Source organism: Crocuta crocuta, unplaced genomic scaffold, assembly GCF_008692635.1.
Source record: "Crocuta crocuta isolate KB4526 unplaced genomic scaffold, BGI_CrCroc_1.0 scaffold10, whole genome shotgun sequence".
Lineage (NCBI taxonomy): Eukaryota > Metazoa > Chordata > Mammalia > Carnivora > Hyaenidae > Crocuta > Crocuta crocuta.
This window is the reverse complement of record NW_027527551.1, coordinates 3038067-3059520: the sequence shown is the minus strand read 5'-3', so window position 1 is coordinate 3059520 and position 21454 is coordinate 3038067. Positions and strand designations below refer to the sequence as shown.

Here is a 21454-nt window from a genome sequence, read left to right as displayed (position 1 = left end):
CTCTCCTGCCTGGGCTCTTTCATAGCTTTCACTGTTGAGTACATCCTACACTTAGCTCTGCTCTTAACAGTGAACTTCCTAGTTTGCCAAAACAGGGTAAAAACTATAACACTGTAGAGATTTTAGCAAACTTCTTTAGATCAGTTTAGAGAGAATGAAAAGACTACCTTATGTAGGTATCTTCCAGTCCTCAAATTGAACCAGACTTAGTGGTGCTTAAAACTGACATTGGTTCAGGGGCACCTGGGTGGCTCAGTCAATGAAGCATCTGAGTCTCGATCTCAGCTCAGGTCATGGTCTCTGGGTCTGTGAGTCCATGTCCCATGTCTGGCTCTGTACTATGTGGAGCTTGCTTGGGATTCTCTCTCTGTCTCTCTTCACACCCTCCCCCCCCCCACTTGCACATGTGTTCACTCTTGCACGTGCTCTCTCTCAAAATAAATACATAAGCTTAAAAAAATTGACATTGGTTCATATATCTAGACCTAGTTTCAGCCTTCTGCACTTCTGGCTTCCAAGACTATAAAAAATTACCTGTCTCATTGCTTAGTGGCAGAAGCACTGACTCAGAATTTTAGGTTTGCCAGAAAAATAAGATTCTATTAGTATCTTAGTATTAGTGGTCCTCAACCTGACTGCACATGAGCATCACATGAACAACTTTTAAAAAATTATGAAGATCTAAGCCTTACTCTAGACCAGTTTAACCCAAATCTCCAGGGCTGGGATGGGGCATTCCTAGTTTTAGTAGCTCCCCAGGTGATTCTAAGGCATCACCAGAGAGAACCACTGATCTAATCACACCTCAAATTTTCAGATGAGGAACCTGATCACCAGTTCCAAGAGCCTTGCTCAAAGCCCCAGGGTAGCTGAGTGAAGGCAGAACTAGTCTAAGACTCAGATCTCTTTGATTCTCAGATCACAGATCTTCCACAACTATGCTCCAAACCTCCAGACTTCCTCATTACCGTTTCATAAAGCCCCTAAACATGAGTCATAGTTCCAACAGAGGTTTCTGTATGGCAGGGATCCCACAAGGGGCAGAAGTTTTTATAAGACCTGAGTCCATTCATAAATTTGATCTCTAGCAAATTATTTACCATTTTCCCATTTTTTCAGTATTTCTAAAACTAAAGGGAGAACTTTAGTGATAAGATATAATAATATAATTTATGTAAAGACAGGGACTACTGAGTCTAATCTTTACTATGTCAGGCTTAGGGTGTGATCAAGGATCACATGCTCATAATCCATCTCTAACAACAGTTGACCCTTGATCATCACAGATTGGAACTATGAGGGTCCACTTAACAGATTTTTTTTTTTATAAATAAAACACTGTAAAGGTATTTTCCCTTNATAAATTTGATCTCTAGCAAATTATTTACCATTTTCCCATTTTTTCAGTATTTCTAAAACTAAAGGGAGAACTTTAGTGATAAGATATAATAATATAATTTATGTAAAGACAGGGACTACTGAGTCTAATCTTTACTATGTCAGGCTTAGGGTGTGATCAAGGATCACATGCTCATAATCCATCTCTAACAACAGTTGACCCTTGATCATCACAGATTGGAACTATGAGGGTCTACTTAACAGATTTTTTTTTATAAATAAAACACTGTAAAGGTATTTTCCCTCCCTTACAATTTTCTTAATAACTTTTTCTTTTCTCATGCTCAATTGTAAGAATACATTATATATACAATACCTGTAATATACAAAATATTTGTTAATAGACTATGTTATCGATAAGACTTCAGGTCAACAGTAGACTATTAGTAGTTAAGTTTGGGGGGAGTTAAAAGTTATACATGGATTTTTGATTATGTGGGGGCTGGTGTTATTCAAGGGTCAATTGTATTTGATTTGTTAAGTGTCTTGGCTAGATGTTTGGAGTCATTTGATAATTTTTTTTTTTTTAATGTCTATTTTTGAGAGACAGAGAGTGTGAGCAGGGGAANTAATCTTTACTATGTCAGGCTTAGGGTGTGATCAAGGATCACATGCTCATAATCCATCTCTAACAACAGTTGACCCTTGATCATCACAGATTGGAACTATGAGGGTCTACTTAACAGATTTTTTTTTATAAATAAAACACTGTAAAGGTATTTTCCCTTCCTTACAATTTTCTTAATAACTTTTTCTTTTCTCATGCTCAATTGTAAGAATACATTATATATACAATACCTGTAATATACAAAATATTTGTTAATAGACTATGTTATCGATAAGACTTCAGGTCAACAGTAGACTATTAGTAGTTAAGTTTGGGGGGAGTTAAAAGTTATACATGGATTTTTGATTATGTGGGGGCTGGTGTTATTCAAGGGTCAATTGTATTTGATTTGTTAAGTGTCTTGGCTAGATGTTTGGAGTCATTTGATAATTTTTTTTTTTTTAATGTCTATTTTTGAGAGACAGAGAGTGTGAGCAGGGGAAGGGCAGAGAGAGGGAGACACAGAACTGGAAGTGGGCTCCAGGCTTCACGCTGTCAGCACAGAGTCCAACATGGGACTCGAACCCATGAAGTGTGAGATCATGACCTGAGCCAAAGTCAGAGGCCCAACCAACTGAGCCACTCAGGTGCCCCAATAATATGGTTTTAAGGTATGGACTTTGAAGTCCTATAGCCTGGGTTCAAATTCTGGTCCACTATTGGCCTGAGACTTTGACTAAGTTATTTAGCCACTCTGTGCTTCAGTTTAAAAGAATTAAAGATTAAAAAGGCAGTGTATAGAGAGCACTTAGCACATTGCCCAGGTGAGAACTTCAACAAATACTAATTATTATCATTTGGTTGAATCAACCTATCTCCACCTCTTCACTTGAATGCTGCTGGGTGAGGCGAGGAGAAATTTAATAGTGATGAAGGGTAAGAAGCAATATCTTTTGAGCATCTTGAACTGAAATCTCTGCCTTGGCCTTGAGGGTTGCTGGTAGCTAAGATGAAGCTACACTGCACCCTCAAGGGCACAAGAGGAAGCCTGGACTGGTAGATGCTGGACTGTCCCCTTCTTCCTCTCTCAGTGAATGGCACTGATTCTTTTTAAAATTTTTATTTTTGAAGACTATTTTATTAACACTGAACTACTTTTTAAAAAAAATACCTGGTTCTAACATAATCACTAGAAAACATATTACCTCATGAAAATGTGATCTATACAAAACTCTTCAGGGATAATAGTATTACCCATATTACTGTTATAAAAAATTTGAGATATAATTCACATATTATATTCGTTTCAGGTGTACAGCATAATGATTTGTATTTGGATGTGTTGCAAAATGATCACTACAATAAGTCTAGTTAACATCTGTCAACACACACAGTTACAAATATTTCTCTTGTCATGAGAACTTCTATGATCTACTCTCTCAGCATCTCTCACAAATACACAATCCAGTATCATTAGCTATAGTCACTGTGCTGTATATTGATTCTTAAGGGCAGCCCCAGTGGACCTCCTGTTCTCTCCTCTAACTGAGCCCTGGCCTCCAGGCCCGACGTGTCAGACCTGCAGAGTGCTGGTACAACGGTAGCTCAGCAGCCACTCCCCACATCCTGATCCTCCCAGGGCTGTTTCTCAGCCTGAGTTTGCTTCTCACCCAGCATCCAAGTTCAGCAGACATCTCCTTCCAGACTGATAGGAGATGATATCAGAAACCTGTCCCCATTCATAACACTGACATGGCTTCTGCTCTTCAGATCAGTTTTTAATGAAAACTCCCATAAGATTAAAGTAGAGCAGAGGAAGGAACAGAATGATAAATGTCCTAAAGCAAAATGAGATACAGTTCAGAGATGGTTGGGTTGCGGTTGTTCAAGACAAACATTTTATGAAAGACATTGGCAAAAGTGCCAAAAGCCTTGTGTCTCATTTTCAAATATTAGCACAGGATATTTCCTTCTGGTTATTATAAGATGTAGAATCCGTTCCCATATAGGGCCCAGTGTGGAGCTCAGTCTCCCCCTTCAACCAGAGTATCTTTCTAAAAGCTGGTTGTAATGTTGTAGAATGAGGAATCTGATGCAAAGAAGCATGCAGATATATAAAAATGTGGTTGGACAGGGCTTTCAGAATTTCATTAGATGGAAAACTGCATTTACAAAATAGCATACAAATATTCACTTTTCAAAAAGATTCACCACCATCCATTCAAGTAGGATGAATACATGTAAATGTAAGTGTTTTCTTATTTCCCTACCAGTTTTCCCTGTAACAATCTTTTCTATTTTCTTTAATAGATATTCTGACCCCTAACCTCACTCTTGTTCTCAGCAATTTATCTGAGTTTGAATTTACTAAAAACCAAAAACCTAAGGAATTCAGAAAATCTACCAATATTTCAAAATAAGCATTCTCCCCCAGCTCAGAATGACCAGTCTGCCTATCCTGATAATATGCCTGTACTGGTGAGATGGCATTTTACCCTCACCTATCATTAAGAATCTGCTATAGAATTTTTCTTAAAGATCATTTCTGGACCATGAAATATGGGGAATTTTCCAAGATATTAGCCAGCCCCAAATATTCACTTTATAGATGAAGAAATCAAGATCAACAAGATGAAGACAATTTTTCCAAGATCACAAGAAAATTCCTCCAAGGTCAGAAGCAAGGTTAGGATTAGAACCCAGGACTCCTGACTCATAATTGATTGTTAATTAATTAATCAGTTTTTGCATGATTACTATCTGCCCAAACTGTGTAAAATACTAGAACAAACAAACCAAAAAGATATACTCCTGCCCTCATGTGTAGTGGGAAAGCTGACCTACTGGTACAAACTCAAGTGTTATGTAAAGATGGTAACAGGGGACTTCACCTGGGGTAGGGCACCAGGCACAGCTTTCCTGATGAAATGACCTTTGGGCTGAAATCTAAGAACCAGATGAATAGGAAGGAACTAGACTAAGAAGTGTGGTCTTGGGGAGGAGGAAGAGAAGACTCCAGGCAAAGATCCGAAATGTTTTCCAATATATATCACAATTTCTTGACCATTGAGTCACACAGAATGCAGCTGTGGCTGTATTTTTCTTTTTAGCCACCTTATTTTTAGCTTTCCTTTGATTTAGGTAGGTATAATTTAAGAATGCAATCTCCAATCATCAATCCCTGTTGATGACATGAATCAGCAAGCCCTAGCTTAGGAGAAAGGTAAGACTGGGAGTTTGGGGTGACTTGTTTGGTATGATTTAAAAAATCATAATAGTGAAGAATTGGTTGGCATTCATTCTAAACTCATTCAAAGCATTGGTTTTCAGTCTACTTTCATATTATTCCAGAACTGGAAAAGATCTGCTTCACTCCCAAGTCTTTTGATTTTCACCTCTCATTAAACTCAATCCATATATACTTTCCTAGTTTCTTTGTCTGAAATATTGGGAAAAGAGCATAAATTTGGAAGCATAGAGAGATCATGATGCCAGACAGGAATTAAGAGCTTTAGAATTACCAGAGAGACTTCAATATCTGGCTTTCATCTTAAAAGCAAGGAAATTTGAAACGCATATGTAAGCTTTGCATATAAAAGGAGGTGGGAAAGAGTGATCAGGAAAGGAGACACCAGGAAAGAAATGCTGTAGGACTTGTCATGGTTTTCAGTCCATTCTTCTAGATATGAACTGCTACAAACTGATTCAAGCACCTCTCTTCTTTGGTCTTTTCTTATTCTCTTAATAACCTAACCCACTGCACTTTCTAAGTTGCAAGGTCTAGAGTAGTTAGAAGTTGTAGGAGATATAAGATGCAAATGAGCAGTGCACATATCAACTGGATGCATGGATATGGAATTCCAGTCTACCCCAAATGGGGAGAATGAAGGACACTGAAGCTATGACAGATAGTTGACACTTTCTCAGCATGGACCATCAATGCCATATAGATTTACTATCCAAGGTTTATCTGTGCTTCTGTGCTTGCATTATAAATATGCTCCTGATTTTTTTAACATGCTGAATCTTAGTGGGAAATTGTGATTCATGTGGGTACTAAGTGTTACAATTTTAAAGAAATAAAGCATTCTTCAAGGTTCTTTCTAGTTTGAGTCTTCAAAATGCATGTAAAAATAAATATTAAAAGAGTGAAGGATGCAGGCTACCAGGCTAAATGAGAACACTGGTTTAGGAAATTCAACCCACAAGAGTATCAGACCACCAGTGACAATATATAGAAGAGCTACAAAAGACAATAGCGTAATTATGTAATTTGTCTTACAAATAATCTCAAATAACAGGACTAACTGAAGGGATTATCTTCATCATGGCCAGTAACTCCAAGAATGATTAAGTCATATGACCCATTAATATGACTTCACAACCATTCTTCAGTTCCTTCTTTTCTCAGTTCTTATATCTGCCAGTAGTACCAACCTCTCTTCATCTCCTCTAGGACAGAAGCCTGGCATCAGCTTTCTCCATTCCCCATTGTTAATCATCTGCACATAATCTGTCACCAAATCTGTTTGTTTCTTCTTTCACTAATCTCTTGGGTTAGTTCTTTGGGCTTCTTTTTTCTTTCTCACCAACCTACTCCAAAGCCCTCGTAACCCCGGCTAGAATATTGCAATCATCTAACTAGTCCATGATTAACCAACCTTTCTTCTATGTTTAGAGAATTCTCCATTGTGTGAATCTTGACAGGAGGCTGTTATTGTGATTTACAATAAGATGTATAGATTTGGTCTTTGTCTCATTTTCTGGCACAGAGCTTCTAAAGCCCTTGGAACTTCTTAAGTGATGAGAGTATAAAGGTATTTTTGTTATGTTAATGAGATGATTTTTGGAAAGCCCCTAGGGAACCAAAGGATGGGGGGATGGTTGCCAGGGGCTCAACCACATGATTAGAAGCTTGGAACTTTCATTCCCATCCCAACCTCCAAGAAGAGGAGAAGGGCTGGAGGTTGAATCAATCACCAATGGCCAATGATTTATCCATGATTTATCCAATCAAGGCTCCATAAAAACTCAAGAAGGATGGGAGCTTCCTGAATGGTGAACAAGTGGAGATTCAGGGAGAGTTCTATGTCTTTTTCCCCATATCTTGCCCTATCTATCTCTACCATCTGGCGATTTCTGAGTTATGTCCTTTTTATAACTAACAAACCAGTAACAAAGTATTTGAGTTCTGTGAGTCCCTCTAGCAAATTAACTGAACTCAAGGCGGGGGTTGAAAGAACTTCTGATTTAAAGCCAGCTAGTGAGAAGCACAGGTTAACAACCTGGACTTGCAGTTGGCCTCTGAGGCGGAGGGCAATCTGCAAGACTAAGCCCTTAACCTGTGGAATCTGTTGCAATCTCTGAACAGATAGGGTCAGCATTGAGTTGAATTGTAGGACACCCAGCTGGTGTCTGAAAACTGCCTGGTGGTGTAGGAACCAGCACCACACATTAGAATGTGTTCAAAAATCATTAGAGGCAGAGCCAACTTCCTTCTGCAGAAGCCAGAAAAGGCAGATGATTTTTCCTAGCGTCTCCTGCAGCTAGAGCTGAGATGTCTGCCCCTGGGCTTAGCCAATCAGAAGTACTCATACTAAATCTGAGACTATGATGCATAGGATGGAAACAGTTGAGAATTTTTTACAGCAGTCACAGTGGCAGCAATGCCCATGGATGTCTTCAGTGCTGCATATGACCTTAGCAAGCCAGGTCAGCTCAGCTTTGATGCCCAGTACTCAGCTGCTGTGCAGACCATGTCCTCTGTGGGGGTGATTTCAAAAGCAGCTCTGGCTGTGTAGTCCCCTTCAGTTCTGCTCATTCCCTCAGCCTGGTTCTCTAAACTTCCCAGCATTTCTGTGAGCTATCCAATATCCATTTGAAAAATTCCTTTCATGCTCAAGACAGCAAGAATTGGTGTTTGTTCTGAGGACCTTCAGTGATAGTTCAGTCACTATATCTGTTCCTGCTCTCAAGCTATCACTCTCACCCCTGCCAAACTTTTTCAAAAACTTCACCTTTATTGGGGCACCTGGGTGGCTCAGTTGGTTAAGTGTCTGACTTTGGCTCAGGTCATGATCTCAGGTTGTGTGAGTTTGAGTGCCATGTCAGGTTCTGTGCTGACAGCTTACAGCCTGGAGCCCGCTTCGGTTTCTGTGTCTCCCTCTCTCTCTGCCCCTCCTCTGCTTGTACTCTGTCTGTCTGTCTCTCTCAAAAATAAATAAACATTAAAAAGAATTAAAAATAAAAACAAAAACAAATCTTCACCTTTACCCTATCATTTCTTAATATATGCTAAGAAGACACAATGGATTCCACATAAAGTTAAGCTCCTTAGTTTCCTTTTCAACATTCTGAAAAATCCAGTCTCTTTCAATCTAATGGGAGCTGCTATTTTCTCTGCTGTCTGACCAGTAATTAAAAAAAAATGAGACTCACAGAGATAAACATATTAAAAGCCAATATACACAACTAAAGCAAATACTTCATGAAAAAAATACTTAAATTATATGTGATAAACTCTAAACTCTGATATTTTCTATTCCATTCTTTTTTTTTTTTTCACTTTCACCTATCAAATTGGTTTGTAAAACACAGGTTTTCAGACCACCCATATTCTATTGCTGGCTTATGACATGGGCAGGAAGTACATAAAGGAATTAACCCAAGCCTTCAATTGATCTCACTTTTCCTATTAGGGTTTGTTATATACACATAAATGTTGCTGGAAAAAAATACAAAATTGGCATCATGACAAAGAAGGCCTATGAAAAAGGTCATTCTCAGGACTGCTGAACAATTCTTGAATATGTAATTAAATCAAACACAGAAAATACTTTTCTTTCCAAACTTCGATTTGATTTTGCATATTCCTGTAGAAGAACAGTTTGGTCCCACATATTCACAAAGACTCTCTGGCCCAATTAGTCTCTTGCAGGAAGTCCTCTTTGGTTCAAGGGTTTGGGCTCTGGCTCCTTTGATTTGACCCAGGATGTTTCTCTACAGAAACGCAAACCATACACACGTGTCACAAGTCATTGCTGACATTTTCCAAATGAATGAGGTAGAAACAGATTAGTAAGAGGACTACTCTAAAATCATTAGCAAAAGTCAAATCTACAAGGCTGGGCATCAATAGCTTCAATAAGCTACTGAAACTGCCAGTATCTTGCTTTACTAAAATCCAAACGTTGATTTAGGAGATGAAAATGGGGCTGAGAATGGGGGTGGGAGTCTAGAAAGAGTCAGGTGCACACTGAAAAGACTACAACACAGGGTTGCTAGCAGCATATCTGAGTTCCTGCCCTGGGGACTCTCTCACCAGCTGCTGCTCACCCCTCCTGTCTGCGAGATTTCTGAGGTCAATGTATTTAGGCCTTAGGTTTGGTGGCCTGGAGCCCTTGTACTTTGCAACCTGTTATAACAATATGTCTACCTTTGTGAATATCTAATAGATACTAGATGCACTCCTTCGAGACTAGAATACATACTAGGCTAAGAAAGACAAAATTCTTCTTTCCATTAAGTCTACCATGGTTCATATTCAACACATCACTGTATTCATCTGTCTTTGTGGGATGGAAAGCCAGCCATATGGAATCAGATACACAGAGCAGAATCTCCCCCCATGCCCCAAGAGCTTGGGAGAGCATAAATAATGACTCCCTCTCCTTTCCTCATATTGGCTGAAATCTCTTAGACTCCCAGCTATTTCCAATCACGTTGGAGTTTTCTGAAGCTCTGCTCCACATCTTTTCTCTACAATGAAAGAAGCACAGAAGAGCTGCCCTAATAAAACCAAGCCAGAAATTCCCTGGAAAACAGAAAAATGCATTCTGTGTCTTGCATTCTGATTGTCCCATTTCTCTTCCTTTTCCCCACCCCTTCCAGGCCATCCTCATATTCCTTTTCAGAGCTTCTGGCTTTTGTTGCTGTGAAAAGCTGCTGGTTGTAGGGAGACTGGCATTTGTTTTTTCTTTGTCTAATCCACAGGGACCTCTTTGCCTTTCTCTGAAACGCCATTTGAGGGTGGGCGTAAAGTAGATGAAGGTGACTAAGGATCATTGAAAAGAACTCTCAAAATTGGAAACAATCAATAACAAGTATTCCTAGTGCCCCCAATTCTGCCCTCCACCCCATACAGTGGGAGGTAATGAAGAATAGGGGTTAAGAACCTGTCATCAGATGACTTGATTTCTTTCTTCACTCCCTAGTTATTATTATCCACTGCAGGATCAGAGGTGTGGGCTCTACTCCTCTAGGAGCTTGCACTGAAATGCAATAAGTATTCAAGCCACATGGTCTACATCACTGCCATCCCAGTGATTCCCCAACTGTGGAACTCACCATGGCCATTAAGTCCCTGGTGAAAATGTGAGAATGTAGGTCAAGTACTTTTCTTAACATAAGTTAGTGTTGTAGGCCAGGGAACTCACCTTTCCCTCCATGGTTCATCTAGTCTTTCAAGACAAATGACACCCTGGGCCTTCCAGGTTGGTTGATTTCCTGGTGATGTGACACCAACCTGAGGTTTCAAAGCAGTCTTTTCTTGTCAACGGCATATGTGGCACACAGCTGGTACCCTATTCAGAAGCAGTGACCCATGTGCTGAAAACGGATGCTTCTGGTGGCAGATGAATAGATTTCATTCTCTAGCAAAATTTCTCTTTCCTAAGTGAGAAAGAGCTCCTACCCTTCCTCCTTTTCTCTCTTCCATCCCTTCTTTCCTTCCTTCCTTCTTTCTTTCCTCCTTTCCTTCCTTCCTTTTTTTTTCTTTTCCTGTTTGGTGCCCCAAATCATTGAATTATTTGGAACATCTTTATTTTTATTCTAGATAAGGTGGATGATATTAACTGGATATTACAGCTTCTTGCAAAATATCTAGATAGTGTGTCTAGTTAGATCCTGGCATTGTTAACAACTCATGGGTCCCATTATTTCTTTTCTTTTGTTTTCTTTTTTCTTTTCCTTCCTTCCTTCCTTCCTTCCTTCCTTCCTTCCTTCCTTCCTCCCTCCCTCCCTCCCTTCCTTCCTTTTACAAATCTGGAGGACATCAGAGTGGACAAAAATAATTTGCAAAAGATTTCACAGACAAAGAGTAGTTAAGCTGAGAAATCCCTTGATAAATTTGCCAGTAGACCAATTCTCTTCACTGGTATGAAGGAGGTGTTGTAACAGGAATTCTTTGTGCATTGTGGAAGGCACATACACATGTATTTTACATGAGCAAATTCTAAATCACTCAGCCATGATTTTTAAAATTACGCTTTCCCCAAAATAACCCCCTTTAGATCAAGTTCTCAAGGCTTTCCCTCCATGATTGTAAGCTGCTCTTGGAGCCCAGGAAAGGATGGAAAGAGAAACTGAGAGTCAAAGGTTTCCATGTAACCACAGCTATTTCTTGCATTGGAAGCTGCCTATTTTTGTTCTCTCTAGAGAGAGAATTGCAGATTTTTATGTCTGTCTCAAAATTGATTATGGGTTGTTAGCTTTACCAAGTTCATACTTAAAAAAAAATACCAACAAAAGAAATACAAAAATAACACTTATCATTCTCTTCTGCACATGTCAGCGAGTTTATTCTTCACTTGTGCGTGTCTGGGGCTAACATTACATGTTGGTATTTGCTACCAAACGCTACAAACTTAAAAGTAGCAGCAGGAGAACACCATGAGGACAGCTTGTGTTCTTTGTGCGAATTGATTCAAGGCTCTCATTCATAAATTACCTAGACCTTTTGATTAGTTTTTGTTTTTTTCCAGGTGATATAACTCAGTAAAATCTGGATCCAACCTATTCCAATTAGTGCTACCATGTAAACAAACTGTTTGAACTCTAGATTTCACTTTTGGAGGGGAAAAATTATAAGTATTGTAAAACCAATCTTAACTTCATTTTTTCTCTTGTATAATTAGTGGTCCTTTTACCCAGGGGAAATGCTTCACACAAAATAATAGTGAAGTCAATAAAGGTAGAAAAGTTAAAAGAAGTATAAAATAAGAGGAAGGAAGTAAATAGGAGATGCAACAGAAAGAAAGGAAGGGGTAAGAAGAGGTGGGAAGAGAGGATATGCTTGTGTGAGTCTTTACAAAGAGTAAGAAAAAAAGAATTTAATGACTAGACTGAGGTCACCACTGGATCATACTGGTGAGTATAACATAACAGACACTGAGAGTTTAGCCAAAAAATTCTTCAGGCTCTGATACAAAGTTTTCAAATACTTATCCAAATTCAGCAAGCCACATCAGACTGGCCTAGGTGAGGGGTACCTGAAGTCGGTTAAGCATCCAACCCTTGACGTTGGCTCATGTCATGATCTCACAGTCCAAGAGTTCAAGCTTCCTATTGGGCTCTGTGCCGACAGCATGAAGCCTGCTTGGGATTCTCTCTCTCCTTCTCTCTGCCCCTCCCCCACTCGTGTGCACGTGTGGGTGCTCTCTCTTTCTCTCACTCTCAAAAATAAAAATAAACTTAAAGAAAAAGAAAGAATGCCAAGGTGAAGCCTCTTCTTTTTTTTGTTTTTAAATATTTTTATTTATTTCTAGGAGAGAGAGAGAGAGAGAGAGAGACAGCATGAGCAGGGGAGGGTCAGAGAGAGAGGGAGTCACAGACTGAAACAGGCTCCAGGCTCTGAGCTGGGAGTCAGCACAGAGCCCGACGCGGGGCTCGAACCCACGAACTGCGAGATCATGACCTAAGCGAAAGTCGGACGCTTAACCGACTAAGCCACCCAGGCGCCCCAGGTGAAGCCTATTCTTAATACAGCCCACATGGTAGCAGGAATCACTCTATCCCCTTGAGATCTGGACAAGTTTGGCTTGAGTTTTGTGTCTCATATAGGTTCAGCTCTCTGGACCCACTCTGTAGCTTGTCTATTCATTTCTTAATGTAATCATTTGATGAACAAAAGCTAATTCTTATGAAGTCAAACATATCAGTTTTTCATTTGTGGTTCATACACTTTAAGTCCTATCTTACAAACTTTTGTTTACTACAAAGAGGAGGGTATATTTAACATGGGATTTCAAGCAATTTTAAATTGAACATTAGACAACCCTGTTGGCCTTCCCTCCACCAAGATTTTACACTAGCCATTCTGGGCAGAGATGCTTCAGGCTGACACCACCCTGTTAGCCCCTCACTTCCACACACCCCAGATGATCCCTCATGGCAAGTCCCAAACTCCAAATTCCTCCCCCTCTAGTACAGAGCCATTTGAACATCTAAAGCTCCAGGGTTTGCTTTGTATTAGTAAAACCTACAAGCTGTCCTGCAAATCAAGAGTTCTTAAGGACACAGTCATTGTAATAGCAATTTCCCTCTTCTTCACATTACTGAATCAACTCAAACTTCTGACCTAAGTTTTCCATCAAAATTTTGGGATTTTAGCTAAACTCGGTGTTTTACTGAAATAATACACAAAACCTTCAACATCCAGAGACCTCAGACACTTGTTCCCTCTTTATCCACTGTGTCCATACTGATGAATATGATATGATGTGGCCAAATAAGAAATGAATAAGCTACTTTTCTCCATGGTAACATCTTTGTCTTAATGACATTCAACAGAATCATCCCACAGTCAGAATATTATCCTGATGACTGTTCCTCTTTCTTCTAATTCCTGAGACCATTTCACCCATTTCTTCATGTGGAAAACCCATGGCATTTCAGTTACTTTATAATATAGGGACTCAATCTTAAATTGTTCTTCTTGGGGCAACTGGGTGGCTCAGTTAGTTGGGCGTCCGACTTCAGCTCAGGTCATAATCTCATGGTTCGTGGGTTTGAGCCCCACGTCAGGGTCTTTGCAGACAGCTAGCTCGGAACCTGGAGCCTCCTTCGGATTCTGTGTCTCCCTCTCTTTCTGACCCTCCCCTGCTCACGCTGTCTCTCTCTCTCTCTCAGAAATAAATAAAACATTTAAAAAAATTTTAATAAATTGTTCTTCTCAAAAGTTGAACTCCAACTTTGTAATTAATTGATATTCTTAAAAATTATCTGTTTCTGGATTTCAAACTGTTGCATCACCTCAAGCTCAACATGTCCCAAAGAGAATTTGTCTTCCCCAAAATGGTATCCCTTTTCCACACCTCCCATCTTTAGCAGGGTTCAACTCCTAGGCAGCTTGGACTCTTACATCCTCATGGTCCTGTGTCTGTTTTTATGGGCTTTCTTTTGAAATGCCTAAAATTTGTCCTTTTCCTCCATTCTCACCTCAGAACACATTTTTCTTAAGTTTCCGTGATAACTTCTCATCTATTTTCCCTCAATTCTTTCCCTTCTCTCACTCTCTTAACCTGTCATCAACCCTACATCATTTTTAGACTAGGTAGTTCTTTCTGTGTTTGCTCACTAACTAACATTTGCATCCCCCTGGCTCCACACAGGCCTCACCCCACCAATCTGAGTTATTTCCCAACACTAGCTCTGTTCCAGAAGGCCAGTCTCCTCATTCTCTTCCAACGTGTACCACCACTCATTCTTTCTGAGTTCTTCGCTTTGGCTACTACTGACTCTCCTGCAAAGCCTCACAACCTAAAAGGTCACTTTTCACAGTCACTTTTTAATTCTTCTCTTTCAGAATTGGTTCATCTTACCTTCTTCAACTAATTTCTCTCTTCCCTAAACTGTTGCTTTGCTTATAATTCAGTGAACCTAGTTTGAAATATCTGGAAACATCATCTGGCTCACAGAGTTCATGTGATAATCAAAGGGAAATACATGAAAAAAAAAAAGTCAATATGCTTACAATACAGAGCCTCTATTAGACAGGAGCTGAGCCCTTGAGGCCCTGGGTAAGTAGATTTGGACTCTACTCCTCCCTTTGACATTTCCTTTTATAGCTACTAATTTACACAGGGCCGAAAGCCTCCAGGGGAAAACAAAAGACTTGAATGTTGCCCACTATTGGGAATCACACACAGCCATGTCTGATGGACTGGGTTAGCCCCAGTGGGAGCCAGAAGGACAACAGAGTCTTTAGAGAGAAGTTATCACAGAGAAGGGGGAGTGTGGATCAGTGAGCCAGAATGGAGAGGTGATTTTAGGAATGGCCCAACAGCTGATACCAGAAACTTCCTGACCCAGTCCTGGTGCCAGCACTTGTCATTGTAGAAAAAGGGCTTAGTTGGATAAAATGGAATGAGCTGTATATTAAGCACCGTAGCACACTGGGGCTCAATAAACCTTACTGACAACCCTTCCTTCTCTTTCCCCACCCCCCTGGCTGGGCTGAATACAGAAGAGCATTTTTCTCTCTTTGCCAACATAGTGACAACATCTCTGGCCTCAAGGTACAGTGGCATTATTCCAATGTCCCAAACAATGGGTGCAGTGGATTCATATCTCCACAGGTGGCTAGGGGGACAAGAGCCAAGTTCTACCCCTCAGGGGTACCTCTGAGAACCTGCCAGGGCCCCAGGCTTCAGATTCCTGGCTTGGCTTGACACTGATCACAGAGGCTGGAATGAGAAGCTGCATCACATTTTCTGGCTGACTGGTCACTGCTGTGGGGGGGAGGGGGGAGAGGGGGGCTGGACCCAGTTAAATCTATCAGGGTGGTTAAGATCCATTTTCTAGTCCTGGAAATGAAGTGTGATCTTCTTCCTCTACACAAAAGCAGACACTTAGAGTATACACCCAAAACAAGCACACCTTAATGCCATCTGCTGCTCTCCCATGACTGAGTTGGGGGGAAAGAAGAAGATTCATATAAAATAAAAGGGCAAAACTTTCTCACCACTTCAGGCAGGCTCAGTGTAATCTGATGGTGAAGAGGGAGTTATTCTGGTAGCTTATGGGTTACTAGGAAGTTGGGTCCCTCTTCATTCACTTGAGGGAAGACATAGCCTGAGTGTTAGGTCTCAGAAGCTGCAATGGCAGTAGCACAGACCAGGTGACTGTCCTAACTACTCAGGCTGTTCTGGGGCCCTTCCTATCAGAGGCCAGCTAATGTGGACCTGTTTTTGAAAATGAGTAGCCAGACCCGAAGGCTGGGCTGTCGTGTCACATCATAGATCAGAAGAAAGTAACTGACCCTTTAATCATGGTTACAGCCGTTCCTATACTTACATTTCCAATGTAGCATTATCACAAACATTCAAAATACTGTATTATAGCCAATTTGCAGCAGCCATATACATATATGTCCCATAAACTTGACAATCTGATGCCCAAAGAAAGAAAGTTTCATCACAAGGTGACCTCTGCTTAGGGAGACCAAAGTCAAAAAAATGGAGGGGAGAGGGGCGCCTGGGTGGCTCAGTCGGTTAAGCCTCCAACTTTGGCTCAGGTCATGATCTCGTGGTTCGTGGGTTCGAGCCCTGCGTCAGACTCTGTGCTGACTGCCAGCTCAGAGCCTGGAGCCTGTTTCAGATTCTGTGTCTCCCTCTCTCTCTAACCCTCCCCTGCTCACGCTGGTTGTTCATCTCTCTCTCTCTCTCTCTCCCCCAGAAATAAATAAAACATTTTAAAAAAAATGGAGGGGAAGGATGGTAGGGTTTTTATCTACCGACACATTGTGCACAACCACAGGGAGATTCTACTTCATTTAGTGAAGCATTAGTGAGGCTCTCTGGCTTCAAGACCCAGTGGCAACATCGCCATTTTGGCATTGAGCACTGTTATTATTATGGAAGTTGAACTGAGTAATAGGTTGTATCTGGGTATTAATCTCCTTTTGTATTTGTTTTTTATAAGCTTATAATATATCTTAGTTATCAGAATCCTATAAAACATTGTGCACACATCCAAAAAGGAACAAATGGTTCTGTTTTAGGGTTTACCTCCAGGGTTTTTTAAAAATATAAACACAGTAGGATATCATGATTTAAGTGGATGTCTGCGTTTCCCTCTCCAGCACTATTTCCCTTGTCTCCCTTCCTACAATCAGCTTCTCCTCCGTGTCTGTGTTTTCAATCTTAAAAAAAAAAAATCTTCTATCTATTCACATCCATGGAGAATGTATAGTACTGCTCTGCATTTTTAAACTTTTACATCAAAGTTATCATACTGTATGAATCTTTTGGTAACTCGCTATTCTTTTTTTTCTTTTCTTTTTTTTTTTTTTTGACTGGTCCATGTTGATAGAAACATATCTAGTTCACACATGCAGTATTGTTTTACTACACACAATACCAAGGACCAGAAGCACCAGCATCACCAGGAGGTTTCTTAAAAGAGGCAGAGCTCCAAGTCCCACCCCAGACTGAAAGATCCCCAGATGATTACTTTGCACATGAAAATCAGAAAAAAAAATTTGCTGTATCCCATTTCATCATATGACAGCACCACGGTTTACCTATGCTTTATGGTATACAAATATGCTATAATATACACGTAAACATACTTACATTTACTGTTTCTCTACTGACGAACATTCAAATTGTTTCCAGTTTTTTCCTATTAGAAACAATGCTGCACTGAATACACTTATCCATGTCTTAAGCTGCATACATGTAATTTTTTTCTAGGGTCATTACCTGGAAGTAGAAATGCAAAGTAGAAGGTATATTCAGCTGTCCATCTTCAGCTTGGAATTGCCAAATTCTTTCCAAAGAGGCTATGTAAAATTAATACTTCCTTTTGCAGTATACAATCATATCCTAGACAGTACTTGACATTGTAAGAACTTTTTGAATTCTGCAAGTCTGATGAGTGTGAAATTGTATCTCATGTGTTTTCTTCTTCTTGTTACAGCTTTACTGAAGTATAATTGACATATGTCAAAGTTGCACAAAAGTATAAAATTTGATGTTTTGACATTTGTATACTTGTATGAAATTATCACCATAGTCAAGATAGTGAACATGGCTGTCATTCCCGCCCTCCCCCAAATTTTCTCATGTCTTTCTATAATCTCTCCTTCCTGCTTCTCTTCCTGCCCATTCTATCTTCAACTGACACTGTACACACATATCACATATAGCATAAGAATCTGATACATAAGAATCTTATATAAATATTCTTCCATTTCCCTCTTTCAGGCCTTGTGTATTATTTATTCTCATACATTTTACTTCTACATATGTTCTAAACCTCACAACGCATTGTTATGATTTTGGTTTTACATTGTCAGTTATCTTTTAAAATAATTAGAAATAAGAAAAAAATGATTGTATTTACAGGTGTGCCTCATACCTGTGTAGATTCAGATTTCCATCTGGTATTCATTTCCTTCTGCCAGAAGGACTTCCTTTAACATCTCCAGATATGCAGGCTTGCTGGTGAGAAATTCTCAGGTTTTGTATGTTTGAAAGTCTCTATTTTGCCTTTGTTTTTGATACATATTTTTGCTAACTATGGATATCCAGGCATCTGGGTGGCTCAGTTGGTTAAGCATCTGACTTCGGCTCAGGTCATGATATCACGGCTCGTGAGTTTGAACCCTGCATCAGGCTCTGTGCTGACAGCTCAGAGCCTGGAGCCTGCTTTGGATTCTGTGTCTCCCTCTCTTTCTGCCCCTCTGCCGCTCATGCTCTCTCTCTGAAAAATAAATAAACATTAAAAAAAATAATTCTAGAGTCTGTGTTTTTACCTTGGTGTTTCAATGATGTTTCTCCACTGGCATGCACTGCTTCTGGTGATTAAATCTGCTATAATTTCTAGTCTTTGCTTTAAATATTTTTGCTCTAATTGCTTTTGGGGCATTTTCAGTATCTCTTAATTTTTAAAAACATTTTTTTAACATTTATTTATTTTTGAAAGAAAGAGACAGAGCATGAGTGGGAGGGGCACAGAGAGAGAGGGAGACACAGAATCCGAAGCAGGCTCCAGGCTTGGAGCTGTCAGCACAGAGCCCAACATGGGGCTACAGCTCAGGGGAGGTGAGATCATGTCCTGAGCTGAAGTTGGAGGCTTAACCAACTGAGCCACCCAGGTGCCTCTCATTATCACTAATTGTAAGCAATTTGATTATGATGTCCTCAGTGCATTTTTAAAATATTTGTGTTTGGGCTTATTGAGCTTCTTGAAACTGTAGGACTATAGTTTGCACCAAATTTGGAAAAGTTTTACTTCCTTTGTTCAAATATATACATATTTTTTATTCACTCCTCCTCCTTGGACTCAACATGTACTATGAAGCCACCTGAGTTAGTCCCACAGTTGATGGATGCTCTGTGTTTTTTTTTTTTTTCAGTCTTTTTCTCTTGGGTGCTTCATTTTAGTTTCAATTGCTATATTTTTAAATGTACTAATCTTTCCTTTCTCAGTGTCTAATTTGCAGTTAATCTCACTCTGTACATTTCATCTCAGACTTAATAGTCTGCATCTCTGGATGTTCTATGTGGGTGCTGTTCTATTTGGGTGCTTTCCTTTTCCTTTTTTTTTTTTTTTAATATCTGCAATGACTCTACTTAACATGCTCAATCTTTTTTCTATATTCTTGATCATATGTATGTAGTTTAGGTAATGATTTTAATGTCCTCACCTACTACTTCTATTATCTGTGTCATTTCTGGGTTGGTTTTGGTTGGTTGACTTTTCTCCTCATTATGGGTCATATTTTTGTGTGTCTTTGCAGGCCTGATAATTTTTTATTGGGTCCTAAAACATTGTGAATTTTACTTTATTGAGTGCCAATATTTTTGTATTCCTGTACCTGGTTTTGAACTTGTTCTGGGACACACTTAAGTTTACTGGAAACAGTTTGATCCTCTCAAGACCTGCTTTTAAGCTTTGTTAGGCAGGCTAGCAGTCTTGTCTAGAGATGATTTCCCTTGCTACGGAGGCAATACTCTTCTGAGGACACTAATGTTTGATGAGTTATATAAATTATGAGGTTTTTCCACTCTGGCTGGCAAAATCCCAAACTCTTTCCAGCAGCACATGAGCCCTGAAAACTGTTTTCTGTCATCCTTCTGGTGGCTCTTTCTCCAGCCTTTGGTACTTTCTTCACATACTAATCAGCTCCTTGGTGAAGGCTTGACAGGTCTGTCTTCAGATCTTCAGAGCTCTTACTCTCTGCAACACCTTCCTCCCTGGGGTTCTCCCTGCAGACGTTAGCTGTCTTGACCTCCCCCAGACTGTGAGTTCTGTCTCCTCAACTTGGGGAGACCTGGGATCTCCCTCCAGAACCCTGGAAACTCTCTAGGAAGAAAGCTAGGCATATCATAGGGTTCACTCCCTTGTCTCAGGGATTATTCGGCTTTATGTTCAATTAATAGTATAAGTATTAGGTGTAAATATTAATGAGGTTACCTCTGTACTCAATGACTTGTAACCTAGAGCTACCTGAATTACAAATGCATTAACAGTATTATCACAATCTCACACAATTTGGCATTATAACTATCTTTGAAATTTTTTGCTTGCCCACCTGGACAAAATTACTAAATAGTGAGATTAGTTAGTACAAAATAAATAAGGAAAACATATTTTACTCTTCATAATATCTAGAACCATAGTCTTAATACCCTGATTGTAGCTCAGAATTACCTGTGACGTTTCTTCAACATACTGATGCCTGTCTTCCACCCAGGTCTCTTCAGTCGGAATCTCTAGCAATGATCGTAGCTCACTCAGGATAGGTTTAAACAATCTGCTGAGAATAATTTCAATCATAACTATATGCTCATGAATATTACTATTCATTTAGAAACCATTAATTAAGCAACTATTATCATTTATTAAGTGACAGATAATAGATGTAATTAAGGTATAAATCTTGTCTGTTAGGAGTTCACAGTTTAATGAAGGATGCTGACCCAGAAACAGAAAATTTTGTAAACATATAAATACAGTGTCACAAGTGCAGTATGGAGGTCTGCACAAGGGCTATGCCAGCACAGAGGAGAGGCTCTTCACTCTAAGTCACATGTGGGCAGAAGTCACTCTGCTAGAAGTGATACAGGGACTTCGTAGAGAGAATGAGTATTACACGTCTGGTGAAAGGAGGAAGGACAAATACATTGCAGGCAGGGAAAGCAACATGCAGAAACATGGAAAATAAAGTCCAGGGAGACAAAACTTGCTTAGTGATCCTGCATCTTAAAGTCCAGGAAAGAATGGAGCATGTTAATACCGGAGAGGTACGGCAAGTGTCAGGTGAAAGAAGACCTCAAATACTTCAAGGATATCAGAGTTTGACCTACAAGTCAGTGCTTCTCAAATATTAGCGTGCGCAGGAATCATGTGGATCTTGTTAGGAAGTGGATTCTGAATCAGAAGGACTGGAGTGGGGCCAGAGATTCTCTAACACGCTTCTGGGTGATGATGCCTGTACTGATGCTCTGTGGACTATACTTTGGGTAGCAAGGCCATGTTAAGTAGTTCACCACATAACAAGACAATATGACAAGTATTACAAGCATGCTATGTAAGTAGTTCACCACATAACAAGACAATATGAGATTGTCACAATGAAAAAGCCATATGTAGGCACTCTGGCTGATGGTGCCAGGGAAGCCTAGTCTTTCCGACTTCAGTGATACCATCTTGGGCCCTCCAGACCAGCTCATCTGTCATTTAAATACCAACAAGTAACCCCAGCAGATGTAGAGCAGGGGA

At 39.9% G+C, this 21454-nt stretch overlaps 1 long non-coding RNA gene across 1 annotated transcript in view; it reads right to left on the bottom strand.

The window, feature by feature from the left end:
- The window catches only part of LOC144235733 (uncharacterized), a 39526-nt gene that overhangs the window by 9274 nt on the left and 8798 nt on the right, over positions 1-21454 (bottom strand). Inside the window, exons 2-3 of the long non-coding RNA XR_013336307.1 lie at positions 20384-20486; positions 17299-17427 (exon numbers count right to left, since the gene is read on the bottom strand). This is a non-coding gene — a long non-coding RNA (uncharacterized LOC144235733). The remainder of the gene's footprint in view (positions 1-17298; positions 17428-20383; positions 20487-21454) is intronic.